Here is a 21,397-nt window from a genome sequence, read left to right on the forward strand (position 1 = left end):
GAAAATGACCATATTGCAGTGGAGGAGTGTGATTAAAGGAGTATAAATGGAATTTGTTGAACATATAGCAATGATTTGAAAAAGAAATCTGAAGAAGTATTTCATATTGGCAGTGCAGCTGTTGTAGTGGCAACACCTTATGCCTTAAACCTTTCTCTGGAGCTCAGAATACAATGCAGGAGTCTCCTAATAATCCCAAGATAGGTGTCAAAGAAAGGAGAACTCCCACAAATCACCACGTTTATTCTATTGTCGATAATGGTGAATTAGAATTAGAATACGTTACAGTGTGAAGACAGGCCCTTCAGCCCAACAAGTCCACACCGACCCGCCGAAGCGTAACCCACCCATACCCCTACATTTACGCCTTACCTAACACTACGGGCAATTTAGTATGGCCAGTTCACCTGACCTGCACATCTTTGGACTATGGGAGGAAACCGGAGCACCCGGAGGAAACCCACGCAGACACGGGGAGAACGTGCAAACTCCACACAGTCAGTCGCCTGACGCGGGAATTGAACCCGGGTCTCTGGCGCTGTGAGGCAGCAGTGCTAATCACTGTGCCACCATGCCACCCACGGTGAAATCTTACTTTCTGCTAGAGTTCATGAGATGTCATTGTCTGCAGAAACACAACTTCAAGCTGAACAGTGGGTGAAAGTACTACCCTTACCCTAAAAGTAGTAGGGAAATGATAATTTCTTCATTATTAGAATAGTCTTTGAAATAATTTTTGTTCTTTCCTTTGTCAAATAAATTTGTTCATAGATGGGTGTTGAATAGTTTTTCAATCCTCACAGTAGCAGAGATTGATACAGCTGTGAAATTCTTCATGGGAGCTGAAACTGCTCCATTTTGTAAGCAAGTGATTTATTTTTTCTCAGAGTGCAAAGGATAAACAGAAAGAGAAGATAATGAGAGTTTCAGATTGTTGTTTTCCCCTTGTAAGGGCTTCATTGTTCCAGTCCTTAAGATTTGTCTTTTGAATCAGTTCATCTCTTGGACTTCACTGCTTCTGTGGTATGTGTTCAGGAAGGAAGGAAAGACAAGCTTGAAATATGAGGTAGAATTATGCAGTATAAAATTAATTATCTATATATTAAGTAACCATTAAACCAGTTTTGTATTTTTTTTTAATTGTTGAACATCCCTGACCCACAGAAGGGTATTTTAGCGTCATAGCTAAGGGAAGGATAATGTAAGCCACACATTGATATTTAGCTCATTGAAATTTAGAAATTGAATCAATTCAATCCTTAGATTTATTCTTTGAAACCAAAGAAGTTAAATTTCAAAATATTTTAATTCTCATGATCCATTTTCACCAGGTCATAGATTTAATGAGTGTTGGCAGTCTCCAGTAACTTGATCACTGTGCTAAATTTGTCTTGAAACTCATAATTTATGGGACAGATGCAACTATACAAGGTCTCAGAATATCTCACTACAGAGTTTAAAAGGAGGCTATAATGGTATATATCTCTGTCCTGCGTATTGCGCCCATTGCATAAAATTCAAAGGTGACAGATTTCCACGGAATAAAATAGTGAATTAGAATCAGAATTAAAACTAAGCTTTATTGTCATATGTACTCAAGCACAGCTGTACAGTGAAAAAGTGTCCAATGTTTCCACACACAGCACCATCTCAGGTACAAACACCTAGTTACAAATCTTAGGTACTAAAATAGAGAAATAAAAAATGTTAAAAGTTCTACATTACAGTTCTTAATAGCAAAATTAGGAAAATAAAGGAAATAAAGTTGAAGGATAAATATTACAGTCCTTCTATAGTCTGAGTTTGACTACTGTGAAACATCAATGTTTTCAGCATAGAAATGGTATACCACTTTTACTCTTTCTATGATTAACAAAAATTTATTTTAATAATGAACTTGTGCCAAGTTCTTAAGCCAGTAAAATATTTTAATTTCCTTTCATTCACATCCAGTTTTCATTCTGTTTCAAGATGGTGGAAGAAAGGAGGTGTTCGGGCTCCTAACCCAACCACTCCCTCTCGCATGACCAACTGAATTCTCCATTTTAAAAATTTTATTTTTCTTCATTTAACTTTTGAATCAAATTCATTTCTTCTTCTTTCTGCTGCTGCGGTGGTGGAGGGAGGTTGCGGGGAGCTGTTGAGCGGTGGATCCAGTGACCATGGTGGTCACAGCTTGAGCAACTGTTCCAGCATCAATGCTTGGGGGTCTGTTCTTTCTCTCTGATGTTTTGGCTGCAGTGGAGTGAATGATCCCTGGCCTTCGGGAGTTAGCTTCGACAGTCACCCAGTTCTCGGAAGTTGAGTTGGGCCCCAGTTCTCAAGAATTGGGACAGTCTCCTGGCTATTGGCAGTAATAAGGTGGCTTTGGCAGAGGTGATGTTCTGTGTCTGGTCAGTGGCGGTGAGGGCTGCTACAGAGTTTTTCCTCCTTGATGTTGCATCCTCAAGTTCAACTTTGGCGCCATGGAGTAAGGCGCGTCACAAAACCACTTAAGAAGTCAAGAAGCTGTGTACGGACCAAAAATGAAATTTGTCCTAACTTTGTATGATACATTTCTTTTTATACTTTTCATAATGAAAATGGGCAGCAGCTTATGCTGACTTATACACAGTTTACTGTATTTTAATGAATATATATAACAAAAAGTTATTATTATTACTATTAATATATCTGACTGCACACAGGACAGTAGCTGTCCATTACTATCCCATGTGGCTATTGTTGAAGTTTCCACATTAGTGTTTAAGAGCTAAGAGGAGTCAAAATTGCAGGTCACATCTATAGGATTTGATCAGAAATCCAAAAGTTAGAAACAGAGGGCAATTTTTCCATCTGAAAAGAGGTATAAGCTGGAAACCCAAATACTTAGTTTTGGTAATTTCATTTCCATTTTATATCATTGATTTTTTAAAAAGTGTCAGCTTTGGCTCAATAGTAGACTCTGGAATCAATGCCCAGAAAGTTGTGGATTAATGTCCCACGTAAACACATAACATGGGCTGAGAGTCATTGAAGAACTAATACGATGATGGACACACAGAGTCCAAGGCCATTTGTAGAGCTATAGAGTTCTCATGGCCAGTTATCTCTCGATCAACACCATCAAAAAACTTATTACCTAGGCATTTCTGTCAACATTGTTTTTTAGTCCTTGTTGTGTGCAAATGGACTGTTTTGTGTTCAGCAATGCCCCTTTGCATTTCAAAAGTATTTCATTAACCACAAAGTGCTTCAAGATGTTTGGGGAGCATGGTGGCTCAGTGGTTAGCCTTGCTGCCTCACATCGCCAGGAACCCATGTTCAATTCCAGCCTCCAGCGACTGTCTGTGTGGAGTTTGCACATTTTCCTCGTGTGTGTGGGTTTCCTCTGGGTGCTCTGGTTTCCTCTCACAGTCCAAAGATGTGCAGGTTAGGTGAACTGACCATGCCAAATTGTCCATAGTGTCATAGTGTTTAGGAATGTGTAGGTTACGTGCATAATGTAGGGGAATGGTCTGGGTGGGTTACTCTTCAGAGGGTTGGCGTGGACTTTGTTGGGCCAAAGAGCCTGTTTCCACACTGTAGGGATTCTCGTGAAACATGAATGGTGCTATATGAAGGCACATTCCTCTTTTTTTCTATGGTTAGTAAAGGCTCCGAGTTTGCAAATGATACACCAAAACAATTGCCAAATAATAACATTTTTCACTGTATCTTGGTATGTGACAACAATAAATCAAAACAAGTCAAAATCAAATTGCTGTCTCTCGGCCTGGCTGCTGGACCCTCAGCCCGATGTAGTGATCTCTCAGTGCCCCAGTGTGGAGGTTGCTTGGTCCAGCGTGGTGCTCTTTCAGCCGTATGTGGTAGTCTCTTGGTTCAGCGTGGCCTTAGCAGGGACTTCCAGTCTTGAGGTGATTCTTCAAAGTATGGTCCCACTGCAGCTAAACACTTAATGATTGAACTTTCAGCTTAATTTATTTATTTTCTACTTAAAACTAAGAAGATCTGCAACTTGTAACTTTTAACCTTATTTCATATGTTTTACACTACACTATATAGAACACAGAACATTACAGCGCAGTACAGGTCCTTCGGCCCTCAATGTTGCGCCACCCTGTCTTACTAATCTGAAGCCCATCCCACCTACACTATTCCATGTACGTCCATATGCCTGTCCAATGACGACTTAAATGTACTTAAAGTTGGTGAATCTACTACCGTTGCAGGTAAAGCATTCCATACCCTTACTACTCTCTGAGTAAAGAAACTACCTCTGACATCTGTCTTATACCTATCTCCCCTCACTTTAAAGTTGTGTCCCCTCGTGTTTGCCGTTCCCATACTTGGAAAAAGGCTGTCCCTGTCCACCCTATCTAACCCTCTGATTATCTTGTATGTTTCTATTAAGTCACCTCTCAACCTTCTTCTCTCTAACGAGAACAGCCTCAAGGCCCTCAGCCTTTCCTCGTAAGACATTCCTTCCATACCAGGCAACATCCTAGGAAACCTCCTCTGCACCCTTTCCAAAGCTTCCACATCCTTCTTATAATGCGGTGACCAGAACTGTACACAATACTCCAAGTGTGGCCGTACCAGAGCTTTGTACAGCTGCAGCATAACCTCCTGGTTCCGGAACTCAATCCCTCTATTAATAAAGGCCAAAACACTGTATATGCCTTCTTAACAACCCTGTCAATCTGGGTGGCAACGTTCAGGGATCTGTGTACATGGACACAGAGATCTCTCTGCTCATCTGCACTCCCAAGAATCTTACCATTAGCCCAGTACTTTGCATTCCGATTACTCTTTCCAAAGTATATCACCTCACACTTGTCTACATTAAACTCCACTTGCCACCTCTCAGCCCAGCTCAGCATCCTATCTATGTCTCTCTGCAATCTACTACATCCTTCGTCACTATCCACAACTCCACCGACCTTAGTGTCATCCGCAAATTTACTAACCCACCCTTCTAAGCCCTCATCCAGGTCATTTATAAAAATGACAAACAGCAGTGGACCCAACACTGACCCTTGCGGTACGCCGCGAGTAACTGAACACCAAGATGAACATGTTCCATAAACTACAATCCTCTGTTTTCTTTCAGCAAGCCAATTACTGATCCAAACTGCTATGTCTCCCACAATCCCATTCCTCCGCATTTTGTATAATAGCCTATTGTGGGAAACCTTATCGAACGCCTTGTTGAAATCCATATACACTACATCAACCGGTTTACTCTCATCTACCTGTTTGGTCACTTTGTCAAAAAACTCAATGAGATTTGTTAGGCATGACCTACCCTTCACAAAACCGTGCTGACTGTCCCTGATCAGATTATTCTTTTCTAGATGGTTATAAATCCTATTTCTTATAACCTTTTCCAACACTTTACCAACAACTGAAGTGAGACTCACTGGTCTGTAGTTACCAGGGTTGTCTCTACTACCCTTTTTGAACAGGGGAACCACATTTGCTACCCTCCAGTCCTCAGGCACTATTCCTGTAGACAATGATGATTTAAAGATCAATGCCAAAGGCTCGGCAATCTCTTCCCTTGCTTCCCAGAGGATCCGAGGATAGATCTCATCCGGACCAGGGGACACGTCTATTTTCACACTCTGCAGTATTTCTAATACCTCTTCCTTGTGATCCTCAATCTCTTCTAGTCTAGATGCAAGTATCTCTGTATCTTCCTCGCCAACATTTTCATTTTCTATAGTGAACACTGTCGAAAAATATTTATTTAGTGCTTCCCCATCTACTCTGACTCCACACACAACTTCCCACTACTATCCTTGATTGGACAAAGTGAGGATTGCAGATGCTGGGGATCAGAGCTTAAAAATGTGTTGCTGGAAAAGCGCAGGTCAAGCAGCATCAAAGGAGAAGGAAAATCGACGTTTCGGGCATAAGCCCTTCTTCAGGAATGAGGAAGGTGTGCCAAGCGGGCTAAGATAAAAGGTAGGGAGGAGGGACTTGGGGGTGTTGGGAATGCGATAGGTGGAAGGAGGTCAAGGTGAGGGTGATAGGCCAGAGTGGGGGTGGGGGCGGAGAGATCGGGAAGAAGATTGCAGGTCAAGAAGGCGGTGCTGAGTCTGAGGGTTGGGACTGAGAAAAGGTGGAGGGAGGGAAAATGAGGAAGCTGGAGAAATCTGTATTCATCCCTTGATTGGACCTAATTTAACTCTTGTCATTCTTTTATTCCTGATATACCTATGGAAAGCCTTAGGATTAATCCGATCCTATCCGCCAACAACTTCTCATGTCCCCTCCTGGCTCTTCTGAGCTTTTAGGTCTTTCCTGACTTCCTTGTAACCCTCAAGCGCCCTAACTGAGTTTTCACATTTTGTCCTAATACAAGCCTTCTTCTTCTTCTTGACCAGGGATTCCACTTCCTTAGTAAACCACAGCTCACGCGTTCTATATCTTCCTCCCTGCCTGACAGGTACATACTTATCTAGGACACACAGAAGCTTTTCCTTGAATAAGCTCCACATTTTTAATGTGCTCATCCCCTGCAGTTTCCTTCCCCATTCTACGCTTCCTAAATTTTTCCTAATTGCATCGTAATTTCCCTTCCCCCAGCTGTAACTCTTGCTCGGTGGAGTACACCTATCCCTTTCCATCACTAAAGTAAACCTGACAGAATTGTGATCGCTGTCTCCAAAGTGCTCACCCACTTCCAAATCTAACACCTGGCCAGGCTCCTTACCCAGTACTAAATCTAAAGTGGCTTCGCCCCTTGTTGGCCTGTCTACACACTGTGTCAGGAAGCCCTCCTGCACACACTGGACAAAAACTGACCCTATAGTACTCGTACTGTAGTGATCCCAGTCAATATTTGGATAGTTGAAGTCCCCCATGACAACTACCCTGTCTCTCTCACTCCTATCGAGAATCATCTTTGCTATCCTTTCCTCTACATCTCTGGGACTATTCGGAGGCCTATAGAAAACTCCCAGCATGGTGACTTCTCCTTTCCTGTTTCTAACCTCAGCCCACACTACCTCAATAAACAAGTCCCCAAACATCCTTTCTACAACTGTAATACTGTCCCTGATCAATAATGCCACAACTCCCCCTCTTTTACCATCTTCTCTGTTCTTACTGAAACATCTGAATCCCGGAACCTGCAACAGCTATTCCTGTCCCTGCTCTATCCATGTCTCCGTAATGGCCACAACATCGAAGTCCCAGGTATCAACCCACGCTGCCAGTTCACCCACTTTATTTCGGATGCTCTTTGTGTTGAAATGCACACACTTCAATCCAGGTTCTCGCTTGCCAGTGTCAGATACTTGATTTTGGAACTCCCTACTCTCATCCTCTTCTGTATCTGTCCTACAATTTTGGTTCCCATTCCCCTGCTGTATTAGTTTAAATACCGTGATGTTTAATTTTCTTTCTACCTTGCTGTTAAGATTCTGCGCTAAGGTATTGTACCTAAGATGGTGCCTTGTGTGGTGACATTATACATTTTTCACCATATTCCTGTACTTTTCTACTGAGTACATGTGGCAATAAAATCCAAAATCAAATCAAATCAAATATCCCAAACATTTCATACTTGATTTGAGTTGATTTATTGTCACATTAACTGATATACAGTGTATTGTTTCACATGCTAACCAGACAAATCATACCTTACATAAGTACATCAAGATAACAGAAGACAGAATATAGTGTTACAGCTACAGAGAAGGTGCAGAGAAAGATGAACTCTAATGTATGAGGGGTCCCTTCATAGGTCTGATAATAGTGGGAAAGAAGCTACTCTTGAATCTGTTGGTTCATGTTTCCAAACCTTTGTATCTTCCGCCTGATGGAAGAGAGTATAACCGAGGTGGGAGGGGTCTATGATAATGTTGGCTGCTTTCCTGAGGCAGTGGGAAGTGTAGGAGTCAATGGAAGGAAGGCTGGTTTTCGTGATGGACTCTGTAATTTGTTGTTGCCGTGGGCAGAGCAGTTGCCGAACCAAGCTGGGATGCATCTGGATGCATGCTTTCTCTTAAAAATTGGAATGAGTCATTGTGGACATGCTGAATTTCCTTAGCTTTCTGAGGAAGGGAGTTGTTGCTGTGCTTTCTTGACTATGGTGTTGACGTGATGGATCAGGCCAGATTGTTGGTGACATTTACTTTGAGGAACTTGAAGCTCTTGACCACCTTCACCTCAGCATCACTGATACGGACACGGGCGTGTCCTCCACTCCACTTCCTGAAGTCGATGACTAGCTTCTTCATTTTGCTGACATTGAGGCAGATATTGTTATCTTTACATCCTGTCAGTAAGCTGTCTATGTCTTTCCTGTGCTCAGCCTCGATTGAGATCTGACCCTCCAAAGTAATATTATCAACAAATTTGTAAATGGAGTTGAGGCTGAATTTGGCTACACTGTCACAAGTAAATAAGAGTACAGTAAGGGGCTGAGTGTGCAGCCTTGCAGGGCACAGATGTTGAGAATTATGGTGGAGGACATATTGCTCCCTATCCTTTCAGATTGCAGTCTGAGTGAGGAAGTTGAGGATTCAGTTGCAGAGAGGGGAGCAGAATCATAAGAACATAATGGTGTTAGTAATTCTGGAAAGTGTGAAAATAGATAAGTCCCCTGAGTTGAATGGGATTTATCCTAGGATTCTCTGGGAATCCAGTGAGGAGATTGCAGAGCTTTTGGCTTTGATCTTTCTGTCATCATTGTCAACAGGAATAGTGCCAGAAGACTGGAAGATAGCAAATGTTGACTCCTTCTTCAAGAAGGGGAATAGGGACAATCCTGGTAATTATAGACCAGCGAGCCTTACTTCGGTTGTGGGTAAAGTGTTGGAAAAGAGACAGGATTTATAATCATCCTGAAAGGAATGATTTGATTAGGGATAGTCAACATGATTTTGTGGAGGGTAGGTCAAACACTCAAGCTGATTTTGTTTAATATTACATTCCATGACACTGCAATCCTGTTGCTATAAATCCTGCGTCTTATGATTCTGCTCCACAACCACCTGAAGGAGTAGCGCTCTGAAAGCTAGTGCTTCCAACTAAACCTGTTGGATTACAACCTGTTGCTGTGTGATCTTTAACTTTGACCAGTGCAGACTCAGTGGGCCCTTTGCTGTGCTTCATGACTCTGTTACTATTTCTGGGCTTCAGTCCAAGCTCACTCCCTTCATGACACGTGCTGTGGAATTGTGTTTCACAGTAAAACACTTACTTTTTAGTACCAACATCCACTATACAGTGTGGAGACTCTCACCATGTATTGACATAGCGCCTAATTCTTCCCTAGCTGGGTCAGGGCAGTATTTTCTCCCGTGCCTACGTCGTGTCAGTGGATATTACGAAAACAATAGTGCACCTTGTTATCTTTGATAGGGAGTGATGCAGCTCCTCAGTCCAGCTGCCAGCCATTTCTCTCTCTGAAGAAATCTCTCAGTTACATCAGGTGTGGCCTTCCCTGACAGGCTTGGGAATGAGGTCATCACTGCGCCTGCGTGATGTCGACGGGCCGCGTGCGCAGGCGTAGTTGTGAAGGATGCCGGCACCTGAGGGGTTGGTAGAGAGACTGCGCAAGCGCGTCAGGTGACCCTTCCCGAGAGTCGAACCTTTATCCGCGGCCGCGGTGGGCGGGGGGAACGTTAGTTGCCGGGACCGCCTGACGTCACAGTGAGTACGGCATTTTCAAATAGTAACGGCCAAGCGCGCGACCCTCCAATCCCGCCCCCCCCCCACCCCCCCCACATCCCTCCACCCTCCCCACCCCCCCAATCTCCCCACCCCCACATCTCCCTACCTCCCTCACATCCCCCCCCCACATCCCTCCACCCGCCCATCTCCCCCATTCCCCACATATCTCCCCCACATCCCATCTCCCCCATCCCCCCATCTCCCCACATCCCCCCATCTCCCCCCATCTCCCCACATCCTCCCATCTCCCCACATCCTCCCATCTCCCCACATCCTCCCATCTCCCCACATCCCCCCATCTCCCCACATCCCCCCATCTCCCCACATCCCCCCATCTCCCCACATCCCCCCCCATCTCCCCCCATCTCCCCCCATCTCCCCACATCCTCCCATCTCCCCACATCCTCCCATCTCCCCACATCCCCCCATCTCCCCACATCCCCCCATCTCCCCCCATCTCCCCCCATCTCCCCACATCCCCCCACATCCCCCCACATCCCCCCACATCCCCCCATCTCCCCCCATCTCCCCCCATCTCCCCACATCCCCCCACATCCCCCCATCTCCCCATCTCCCCCCATCTCCCCATCTCCCCACATCTCCCCATCTCCCCACATCTCCCCATCTCCCCACATCCCCCCATCTCCCCACATCCCCCCATCTCCCCACATCCCCCCATCTCCCCATCTCCCCATCTCCCCACATTCCCCCATCTCCCCCCATCTCCCCATCTCCCCACATCCCCCCATCTCCCCACATCCCCCCATCTCCCCACATCCCCCCATCTCCCCACATCCCCCCACATCCCCACATCCCCCCATCTCCCCACATCCCCCCATCTCCCCACATCCCCCCATCTCCCCACATCCCCCCATCTCCCCACATCCCCCCATCTCCCCACATCCCCCCATCTCCCCACATCCCCCCATCTCCCCACATCCCCCCATCTCCCCACATCCCCCCATCTCCCCACATCCCCCCATCTCCCCACATCCCCCCATCCCCCCATCTCCCCCCATCTCCCCACATTCCCCCCTCATTCCCCCACATTCTCCCCACATCCCCCCATCTCCCCACATCCCCCCACACATCCCCCCATCTCCCCCCATCTCCCCCCATCCCCCCACACATCCCCCCATCTCCCCCCATCTCCCCACCCCCCATCCCCCCATCTCCCCCCATCCCCCCCCATCTCCCCCCATCTCCCCCCATCTCCCCACATTCCCCCCACATCCCCCCACATTCTCCCCACATCCCCCCATCTCCCCACATCCCCCCACACATCCCCCCATCTCCCCCCATCTCCCCCCATCTCCCCCCATCCCCCCACACATCCCCCCATCTCCCCCCATCTCCCCCCATCTCCCCACCCCCCATCCCCCCATCTCCCCCCATCCCCCCACACCTCCCCCCATCTCCCCCCATCTCCCCCCATCTCCCCCCATCTCCCCACCCCCCCATCTCCCCCCATCTCCCCCAATCTCCCCCCAATCTCCCCCCAATCTCCCCCCAATCTCCCCCCATCTCCCCCCATCTCCCCCCATCTCCCCCCCCATCCCCCCCCCATCCCCCCCCCATCCCCCCCCCATCCCCCCCCCATCTCCCCCCCATCTCCCCCCCCATCTCCCCCCCCATCTCCCCCCCCATCCCCCCCCCCCATCTCCCCCCCCATCCCCCCCCCCATCTCCCCCCCCATCCCCCCCCCCATCTCCCCCCCCATCCCCCCCCCCATCTCCCCCCCCATCCCCCCCCCATCTCCCCCCCCATCCCCCCCCCATCTCCCCCCATCCCCCCCCACATCCCCCCCACATCCCCCCCCACATCCCCCCCCACATCCCCCCCCACATCTCCCCCCACATCTCCCCCCCCATCCCCACATCCCCCCCATCTCCCCCCATCTCCCCCCATTTCCCCCCACCTCCCCCCACCTCCCCACACCTCCCCACACCTCCCCACACCTCCCCCATCTCCCCCCCCCCGCCTCTTTCCCCCCCCCCCCGCCTCTTTCCCCCCCCCCCCCATATTAACTGTAATTGCCTGTCCACAGATGCTGCCCAGACCTGTCTGCTTTCATTGCTCCACAGACAGCCTGTATTTGGTGGACAGTAGGTCTTGTTCTGTTCTATAGATGATTGGTATTGATCAAGTAATACATTTCAGATATAAGCCAAGGCAATCATATTGGATTATCGGGCCAGTAGAACTCAAGTTGCCAGCTTCTGAAATAAAAACTAGATGCTGGAGAAACTCAGCAGATCTGGCAGCATCTGTGGAGAAAGGGACAGTTAACTTTTTTTATGCCCAGAATAACTCACGTTCAGAATTGACCCAGAACCCCAGTCCTAAACCTAACTCAGCATTAGTTCTCCAGCATGTTCTCTTTTTATTTCGCAATTCCAGGATGTATTTTGCAATTATATTATTGCTATAGTTTGATTCTTTCTGTGTATTAATCAGAATTATTTTTTCTCTTTCAAAATGCCACATGTCATTAAACCTGGCACTTTGAAAGGGTGAAACTTGCCTCTACCTTCATGAATATTCCTCTGGATTTAAACTGTTCCTGGTTTGAACGTAACCTAGAGTTTGCTACTTAAAACTACAGCATAGATAGGCATATGCCTATCTCAGTATGTATTGATACCCAGGTTCAGTTAATTTTAATAAGTATTAGGAGCAGGAGTAGACAGTAGACTCGAGCCAGTTTTCTGTCTCCACTCCATTTTCCCTACCTCCTCCCCATATCTCTTGATTACCCTGACCGAGTGATCAAATATCTAACTATTTCAGTAAAAGGTCATCTGCAATAATATGAGATGAAGAATTTCAAAGAATCAAACAACTTTTTGAAGAATTATCAACCCATTACTCTGAGATTGTACTAAATTCTTGAGCCCCCCTGTGTATCTATGTTTGATTGGGTCAATGAAATCTTTCTGGATCAATGGTGCTGGAAGAGCACAGCAGTTCAGGCAGCATCCAAGGAGCTTCAGCAAAATCGACGTTTCGGGCAAAAGCCCTTCATCAGGAATAAAGGCAGAGAGCCTGAAGCGTGGAGAGATAAGCTAGGGGAGGGTGTGGGTGGGGAGAGAGTAGCATAGAGTACGATTGGTGAGTGGGGGAGGAATGAAGGTGATAGGTCAGGGAGGAGAGGGTGGAGTGGATAGGTGGAAAAGGAGCTAAGGCAGGTCGGACAAGTCAAGGGGACTGGAAGTTTGAAACTAGGATGAGATGGGGTAAGGGGAAATGAGGAAGCTGTTGAAGTCCACATTGATGCCCTGGGGTTGAAGTGTTCCGAGGCGGAGGATGAGGCGTTCTTCTTCCAGGCGTCTGATGGTGAGGGAGTGGCGGTGAAGGAGGCCCAGGACCTCCATGTCCTCGGCAGAGTGGGAGGGGGAGTTGAAATGTTGGGCCACGGGGCGGTTTGGTTGATTGGTGCGGGTGTCTCGGAGATGTTCCCTAAAGTGCTCTGCTAGGAGGCGCCCAGTCTCCCCAATGTAGGAGACTGGGATACAATAAATGATATTAGTGGATGTGCAGGTAAAATTTTGATGGATATGGAAGGCTCCTTTAGGGCCTTGGATAGAGGTGAGGGAGGAGGTGTGGGCACAGGTTTTACAGTTCCTGCGGTGGCAGGGGAAAGTGACAGGATGGAAGGGTGGGTCGTAGGGCGGCGTGGACCTGACCAGGTAGTCACGGAGGGAACGGTCTTTGCGGAAGGCGGAAAGGGGTGGGGAGGGAAATATATCCCTGGTGGTGGGGTCTTTTTGGAGGTGGCGGAAATGTCGGTGGATGATTTGGTTTATGCGGAGGTTTGTAGGGTGGAAGGTGAGCACCAGGGGCGTTCTGTCCTTGTTACGGTTGGAGGGGTGGGGTCTGACGACGTGCAGCCCTCCAATCCCTCTGCTCCAATCCTGACCTCACCATCAAGCCACCAGATAAAGGCGCAGTGGTAGTCTGGCGCACTGACCTCTACACCGCTGACGCCAAATGCCAACTCGAGGACACCTCTTCCTACCGCCCCCTCGACCATGACCCCACCCCCCCATCACCTCCCAGACCATAAGAACCTCATCACCTCAGGAGATCTCCCACCCACAGCTTCCAACCTCAGTCCGGGAACCCCGCACTGCCTCCTTCCCAAGATCCACAAGCCTGACCACCCTGGCCGACCCATTGTCTCAGCATGCTCCTGCCCCACTGAACTCATTTCTATCTACCTCGACACTGTCCTATCCCCCCTAGTCTAGGAACTCCCCATATACGTTCGAGACACCACCCACGCCCTCCACCTCCTCCAAGACTTTCCTCCAACGCCTCATCTTCACTATGGATATCCAATCCCTCTTCACCTCCATCTGCCATGACCAGGGGCTCCAAGCCCTCCGTTTTTTCCTTTCCCGACATCCCCAACGGTACCCTTCCACCGACACACTCATTCGTTTGGCCAAACAGGTCCTCACCCTGAACAATCTCTCCTTCGAATCCTCCCACTTCCTCCAGACCAAAGGGGTAGCCATGGGCACCCACATGGGCCCCAGCTATGCCTGTCTCTTTGTTGGCTACGTAGAATAGTCCATCTTCCGTAATTACACCGGCACCACTCGCCACCTCTTCCTCCGCTACATTGATGACTGCATTGGCGCCAACTCATGCTCCCGCGAGGAGGTTGAGCAATTCATCAACTTCACCAATACATTCCACCCTGACCTTAAATTTACCTGGACCATCTCTGACACCTCCCTCCCCTTCCTGGACCCCTCCATGTCCATTAATGACGACCGACTTGACACCAATATTTTTTACAAACCCACTGACTCCCTCAGCTACCTGAATTACACCCCTTCCCACCCTACCTCCTGAAAAAATGCCATCCCATATTCCCAATTCCTCCACCTCCGCTGTATCTGCTCCGAGGAGGACCAGTTCTACCACAGAACACACCAGATGGCCTCCTTCTTTAGAGACTGCAATTTCCCTTCCCTCGTGGTTAAAGATGCCCTCCAATGCATCTCGTCCACATCCCGCACCTCCGCCCTCAGACCCCAACCCTCCAACCGTAACAAGGACAGAACGCCCCTGGTGCTCACCTTCCACCCTACCAACTTTCGCATAAACCAAATCATCCGTGCGGTGGTAATGTCTTCCCCACTGGTTCAAGCCCCACCAGCTCCAGAGATGTGACATGACATCTCTGAACAGGTCGATTAGAAAAATAGGTTAAGCAGAAAAAAAGGCATTTTACTTTATAATTGTTACATTTCAAGGGTATACTCGGGGCTGCAGCATTTACAACAATAAGCTTTTATTAAAACAAAGAACTGCAGGTGCTGGAATAAAAACACAATTTGCTGGAAAAACTCAGCAGGTCTGGCAACATCTTTGTGAAGAAAGCAGAGTTGACATTTCAAGTCCAGTGACTCTTCATTGGAACCAGAAGATTTTATTTAGGTGTTCACTCTACAAAGATGCAAGCAAAACAATTGTTTCCCTCTAAAATTGCCAATGACTCCGTATCTCATCACATAATCTGACTCTTAAATACTGTGACTGAGAGCAGATCAGGGATGAGGAAGTCAGAGACCTTCAGAGTATCTGTACAGGTCGCTGAAGGTGTCAGGACAGTAACTTGTGGAATGCTTTCCTTTATCAATTACAAAAGCAGGGATGTACTGCTGGAACCAAAAGAGTTGCTGGTTAGGCCCAGGCTGGTGTTTATGTACAGTTCTATTCAGCACATTAGAGGAAGGACATAAATACTGGAGAACTTGTAAAGCAGATTGGTAATTGAGTTCTGCAGTGCTGCACTTTTGGGTTTTGGAATGAATCATGAATATTTGGACCAATATTTTCAAGCAATTCGATTTAAATACTTTTAAAACAATTAGGTACAATTAATTCTCGCATTGCATTTGTGGGGAAATGTTTCAAGCAAACATTTTTTCAATTGCTTCATCAGATATGAGTGTTGCTGCCTTGGACACTACAGCACAGTACAGGCCCTTTGTGTCAGTGTTGCACTGACCTGTGGAAACAATCTAAAGCCCATCTAATCGACAGTATTCCATTATCATCCATATGTTTATCCAATGACCATTTAAATGCACTTAACGTTGGTGAGGCCACTACTGTTGCAGGCAGTGCATTCCATACCCCTACTACTCTCTGAGTGGTCGGCGCAACATCGAGGGCCGAAGGGCCTGTACTGCGCTATAATGTTCTATGTGCAGAATCTACCTCTGACATCTATCTTATATCTAACACCCCTCAATTTAAAGCTATGTCCCCTCATGGTAGCCATCACTATCCGAGGAAAAAGGGTCTCGCTGTCCACCCTATCTCATCCTCTGATCATCTAGTAATGTCTCTATTAAGTCACCTCTTAACCTTCTCTCTAATGAAAACAGCCTCCGGTCCCTCAGCCTTTCCTCATAAGACTTTCCCTCCGTACGAGGCAACATCTTGGTAAATGAATTCTGCACCCTTTCCAAAGCTTCCACATCCTTCCTATAATGTGGTGGCCAGAACTATACACAGTACTCCAAGTGCGGCTGCACCAGAGTTTTGTAGAACATAGAACAATACAGCACAGAACAGGCCCTTCGGCCCACGATGTTCTGCCGAACATTTGTCCTAGCTTAAGCACCTATCCATGTACCTATCCAATTGCCGCTTAAAGGTCGCCAATGATTCTAACTCTGCCACTCCCACAGGCAGCGCATTCCATGCTCCCACCACTCTCTGGGTGAAGAACCTACCCCTGACATCCCTCCTATACTTCCACCCTTCACCTTAAATTTATGTTCCCTTGTAACACTCTGTTGTACCCGGGGAAAAAGTTTCTGACTGTCTACTCTATCTATTCCTCTGATCATCTTATAAACCTCTATCAAGTCACCCCTCATCCTATGCCGTTCCAATGAGAAAAGGCCGAGCACTCTCAACCTATCCTCGTATGACTTATTCTCCATTCCAGGCAACATCCTGGTAAATCTTCTCTGCACCCTCTCCAAAGCTTCCACATCTTTCCTAAAGTGAGGCGACCAGAACTGCACGCAGTACTCCAAATGTGGCCTAACCAAAGTCCTGTACAGCTGCAACATCACTTCATGACTCTTGAATTCTATCCCTCTGCTAATGAACGCTAATACACCTTGGGCTTCTTACAAGCTCTATCCACCTGAGTGGCAACTTTCAAAGATCTATGAACATAGACCCCAAGATCCCTCTGCTCCTCCACCTTACTAAGAACCCTACCGTTAACCCTGTATTCCACATTCTTATTTGTCCTTCCAAAATGGACAACCTCACACTTGACAGGGTTGAACTCCATCTGCCACTCCTCAGCCCAGCTCTGCATCATATCTAAGTCTCTTTGCAGCCGACAACAGCCCTCCTCACTATCCACAACTCCACCAATCTTCGTATCATCTGCAAATTTACTGACCCACCCTTCGACTCCCTCTTCCAAGTCATTAATAAAAATTACAAACAGCAGAGGACCCAGAACTGATCCCTGCGGAACTTCACTTGTAACTGGGCTCCAGGCTGAATATTTACCATCTACCACCACTCTCTGACTTCGACCGGTTAGCCAGTTTTCTATCCAACTGGCCAAATTTCCCTCTATCCATGCCTCCTGACTTTCTGCATAAGCCTACGATGGGGAACTTTATCAAATGCCTTACTAAAATCCATGTACACTACATCCACTGCTCTACCCTCATCCACATGCTTGGTCACCTCCTCAAAGAATTCAATAAGACTTGTAAGGCAAGACCTACTCTTCACAAATCCGTGCTGGCTGTCTCTAATCAAGCCCACGATGTTGTGCCGATGTTGTACAGCTGCAACATGACCTCGATTCCAAAACTCAATCCCTCTACCAAAAAACGCTAACTTACCGTATGCCTTCTTAACAACAGTATCAACCTGGGAGCAATTTTCAGGGATCTATGCACATGGACACAGATCTCTCTGCTCATCCACATTACCAAGACTCTTACCATTAGCCCAGTACGCTGTATTCCTCTTGCTCCTTCCAAAGTGATTCACCTCATACTTTTCCGCATTAAATTTCATTTGCCACCTCTCAACCCAGCTTTGCAGTTTGGCTACATTTCTTTGTAACTTACAACATCCTTCAACCCTTTCCACAACTCCACCAACCTTCGTGTCATCCATAAATTTACTAACCCATCCTTCTATGTCCTCATTGAGGTCATTTATAAAAATGACAAATAGCAGTGGACCCAAAACAGATCCTTGCAGTACACCACTAGTTACGGAGCTCTAGGACGAACATTTCCCATCAATTACCACCCTCTGTTTTCTGACATCTTTCCAATTTGTGATCCAAACTACTAATTCACCCTCAATTCCATGCCTCCGTATTTTCTGCAATAGCCTACCGTGAGGAATCTTATCAAACGCTTTACTGAAATCCATATACGTCACATCAACCACTTTACCCTCATCCACCTGTTTGCTCACCTTCTCAAGTAACTCAATAAGATCTGTGAGGAATAACCTACCCTTCACAAAACTGCGTTGATTATCCCTATTCAATTTATTCCTTTCTAGATGATTATAAATCCTCTTATCCTTTCCAACACTTTACCCACAACCAAAGTACGGCTCACTGGTCTACAATTACCAGGGTTGTTTCTGCTCCCCTTCCTGAACAAGGGGACAACATTTGCTATTCTCTAGTCTTCTGGCACTATTCCTGTTGACAGTGACAACATAAAGATCATAGCCAAAGGCTCTGCAATCTCCTCCCAGAGAATCCCAAGATAAATCCTATCCAGCCCAGGGGACTTATCTATTTTCACACTCTCCAGAATTGCTAACATCATCTCCCTAGGAACCTCAGTCCCATCTAGTCCAGTAGCCTGTATCTCAGTATTCTCCTCAACAACATTGTCTTTGTCTTTTTCCTGTGTGAATACTGACAAAAATATTCATTTAGCGCCTCTCCTATCTCTTCGAACTCAATGCACAACTGCAACTACTGTCCTTTACTGGCCCTCATCTTATCCTACTCATTCTTTTATTCTTGATTTTCTCTTAGAAAGCTTAGGGTTTTCCATGATCCTACCTGCCAAAAACTTCCCATGTTCCCTCCTGGCTCTTCTTAGTTCTCTCCTTAGGTCTGTTCTGGCTAACTTGTAACTCTCAAGTGCTCTAACTGAGCCTTCATTCTAACATAAGCCTCTTTCATCTTGACAAGAGATTCAACTTCTTTTAGTAAACCAAGGATCCCTCACTCGACCACTTCCTCCCTGCCTGACAGGTACATACTTATCAAGGACGCGCAGTAGCTGTTCCTTGAACAAGCTCCACATTTCTCTTGTGCCCATTCCCTATAGTTTCCTTCCCCATCCTACGCATCCTAAATCTTGCCTAATCGTGTCATAATTGCCTTTCCCCCAGCTATAACACCTGCCATGTGGTATGTATCTACTCCTTTCCATCACTGAAATAAACATAACTGAATTGTGGTCACTATCACCAAAGTGCTTACCTACCTCCAAATCTAACACCTGACCTGGTTTATTACCCAGTACCAAATTCAATGTGGCCTTGCCTCTTGTTGGCCTGTCTACACACTCCTGCACACATTGGACAAAAACTGATCTCTCTAAACTACTCGAGCTGTAGTGTTTCCAGTCAATATTTGAAAAGTTAAAGGACCCCATAAAAACTACCCTGTTACTCTCGCTCCTGTCCAGATTCATCTTTGCTCTCCTTTCTACATCTCTGGAACTATTCGGAAGCCTATAGAAAACTCCCAACAGGGTGACCTCTCCATCTGTTTCCAACCTCAGCCCATATTACCTCCATAGATAAGTCCTCATCGAACATCCTTTCTGCCACAGTTATACTATTCTTGACTAACAATGCCACCTCCCCCTCTTTTATCACGAACCCTGATCTTGCTGAAACACCTAAACTCCGGAACCTGCAACAACCATTCCTGCCTCTGCTCTATCTATGTCTCCGAAATGGCCACAACATCAAAATCCCAGGTACTGACCCATGCTGCAGGTTTTATTCTGGATACTCCTGGCCTTGACGTAGACACACTTCAAACCATCTTCCTGCTTGCCAGTTCACTCCTGTGACCTTATTCATGACCTCGCTATTCTCAACCTCCGGTACACTGGAGCAACAATTCAGGTTCTCACCCCCCCCCCCCCCCCCCCCCCCCGCCCCCCCCTGCTGAATTAGTTTAAATCCTCCCGAAGAGCATGAGCAAATCACTCCCCCCCCCCCCCCCAACCCCAAAAGGATATTGGTATCCCTCTGGTTCAGGTGTAGACCATCCCTACTCCAGAATGTGCCCCTATTATCCAGGTATCCGAAACCCTCCCTCCTGCACCATCCCTGTAGTTACATGTTCAACTGCTCTCTCTCCCTATTCCTCACCTCGTGAGCATGTGAATTTTTATTTTAGATTGTTTTGCGAGCTAGCAAGGTAAATAATGGGACCTCAAAGACTGTTAGAGATTTCTGAAACTTTTTTCTTAACAACTTGAGGGAAGCACCCAGAGCTAAGAGATGGAAACTTCTAACTTTCACTTGACCTTGTGGAAGTCCTGTGACGTGTGGATTAGGATGGTTGTATAGATCCATGCTCCTGAGTAGCGAAGGACAGTGACAATTTAGTGTTTGTCTCAGACCAGAGTGGTGTGATTAAAACCCTGAAGAGCCAGCTTAAATTTGGGATATTGATGGTGGGTGTATGATACCTCCAGAAAGAAGCAGTGTAAAAGTTGAAGGTTCAAGTCTCTTGCAACTATGAAGGTGTTGGATACAGAGTCTCTGGTGTGAGTGTTACGCAAGTAATTGTTGTAATTACACTCTCCTCTACAGTTTCCTCTGGTAGGTCATTCCACATATAAACCACCCTCTCTATGAAAAAGTCGCCCTTCATGTCCCTTTTGAATCTTTCCGTTCCCATCTTAACATTTATGCCCTCTAGTTTTGGATCGGTGCCCCTCATGATTTTATTAGGTCACCCCTCTTCCTCCTATGCTCCAGGGAAGCATCCCTACCGCCCTGTGGCCAAACATTTCAATGCCCCTTCCCACTCCACCAAGGACATGCAAGTCCTGGGCCGCCTCCACTGCCATATTCTAACCACCCGAAGCCTTGAGGAAGAACACCTCAACTGCTGCCCTGGCACCCTCCAACCATACTGGGTCAATGTCGATTTCACCAGTTTCGTCATCTCCTCCCCACCTTATGCCAGATCCAACCCTCCAACTCAGCACCACCCTCTTGAACTGTCCTACCTGTCCATCTCCCTTCCCAGCTATCCGCTCTGCCCTCCGCTCCGACCTATCACCATCACCCCCCACCTCCATTTACCTATTGCATTCCCAGCTACCTCCCCCATCTCCAGTCCCACCACCCTCCCATTTATCTCTCAGCGCCCTTGGGTACCCCCACATTCCTGATAAAGGGCTTATGCTTGAAACATCTCCTCTCCTGCTCCTCGGATGCTGCCTGACCAGCTGTGCTTCTCCAGCTATTTGACTCCAGGGAAAATATTCCCAGCCTCTTCTCACAACTCAAACCCTCCAGTCCAAGTAACATCCTGATAAATCTCTTCTGCATCCTTTGCAATTTAATAATATCCTTATGGTGTTTTGACATTAAGGGGGTAATACTTTTACTCTGTTTAAATGGCTTGAATTTGTATTCTAAGAAGATGGTTTGA

General features: G+C 46.9%; 1 protein-coding gene and 1 long non-coding RNA gene across 4 annotated transcripts in view; one reads left to right on the forward strand and one right to left on the reverse strand.

Moving 5' to 3' along the window:
* Nucleotides 1-1,560: 1,560 nt before the first annotated feature.
* Nucleotides 1,561-9,465, reverse strand: LOC122556245 (uncharacterized). 2 transcript variants are annotated; one of them, XR_015759086.1, is made up of 2 exons: nt 9,341-9,465; nt 1,561-3,933 (listed from the first exon to the last, which is right to left on the reverse strand). It is a non-coding gene; the product is annotated as an uncharacterized LOC122556245 (long non-coding RNA). The 2 variants fall into 2 exon arrangements; XR_015759085.1 differs by having other exon boundaries at nt 1,561-3,926; nt 9,341-9,453.
* Nucleotides 9,466-9,541: 76 nt separating this feature from the next.
* Nucleotides 9,542-21,397, forward strand: part of rhbdd1 (rhomboid domain containing 1) — a 93,612-nt gene continuing 81,756 nt past the window's right edge. The window contains exon 1 of one of the 2 annotated variants that reach the window (XM_043702861.2): nt 9,542-9,648. The gene's annotated coding sequence lies outside the window, so the exon portion shown is untranslated. Of the gene's footprint in view, nt 9,653-21,397 lie in introns of both variants that reach the window. The other variant, XM_043702862.2, reaches the window with a different exon arrangement.

This window comes from Chiloscyllium plagiosum, unplaced genomic scaffold, assembly GCF_037043375.1.
Source record: "Chiloscyllium plagiosum isolate Xiang-an unplaced genomic scaffold, Cpla_swu_hap1 HiC_scaffold_13, whole genome shotgun sequence".
NCBI classification, from domain to species: Eukaryota; Metazoa; Chordata; class Chondrichthyes; order Orectolobiformes; family Hemiscylliidae; genus Chiloscyllium; species Chiloscyllium plagiosum.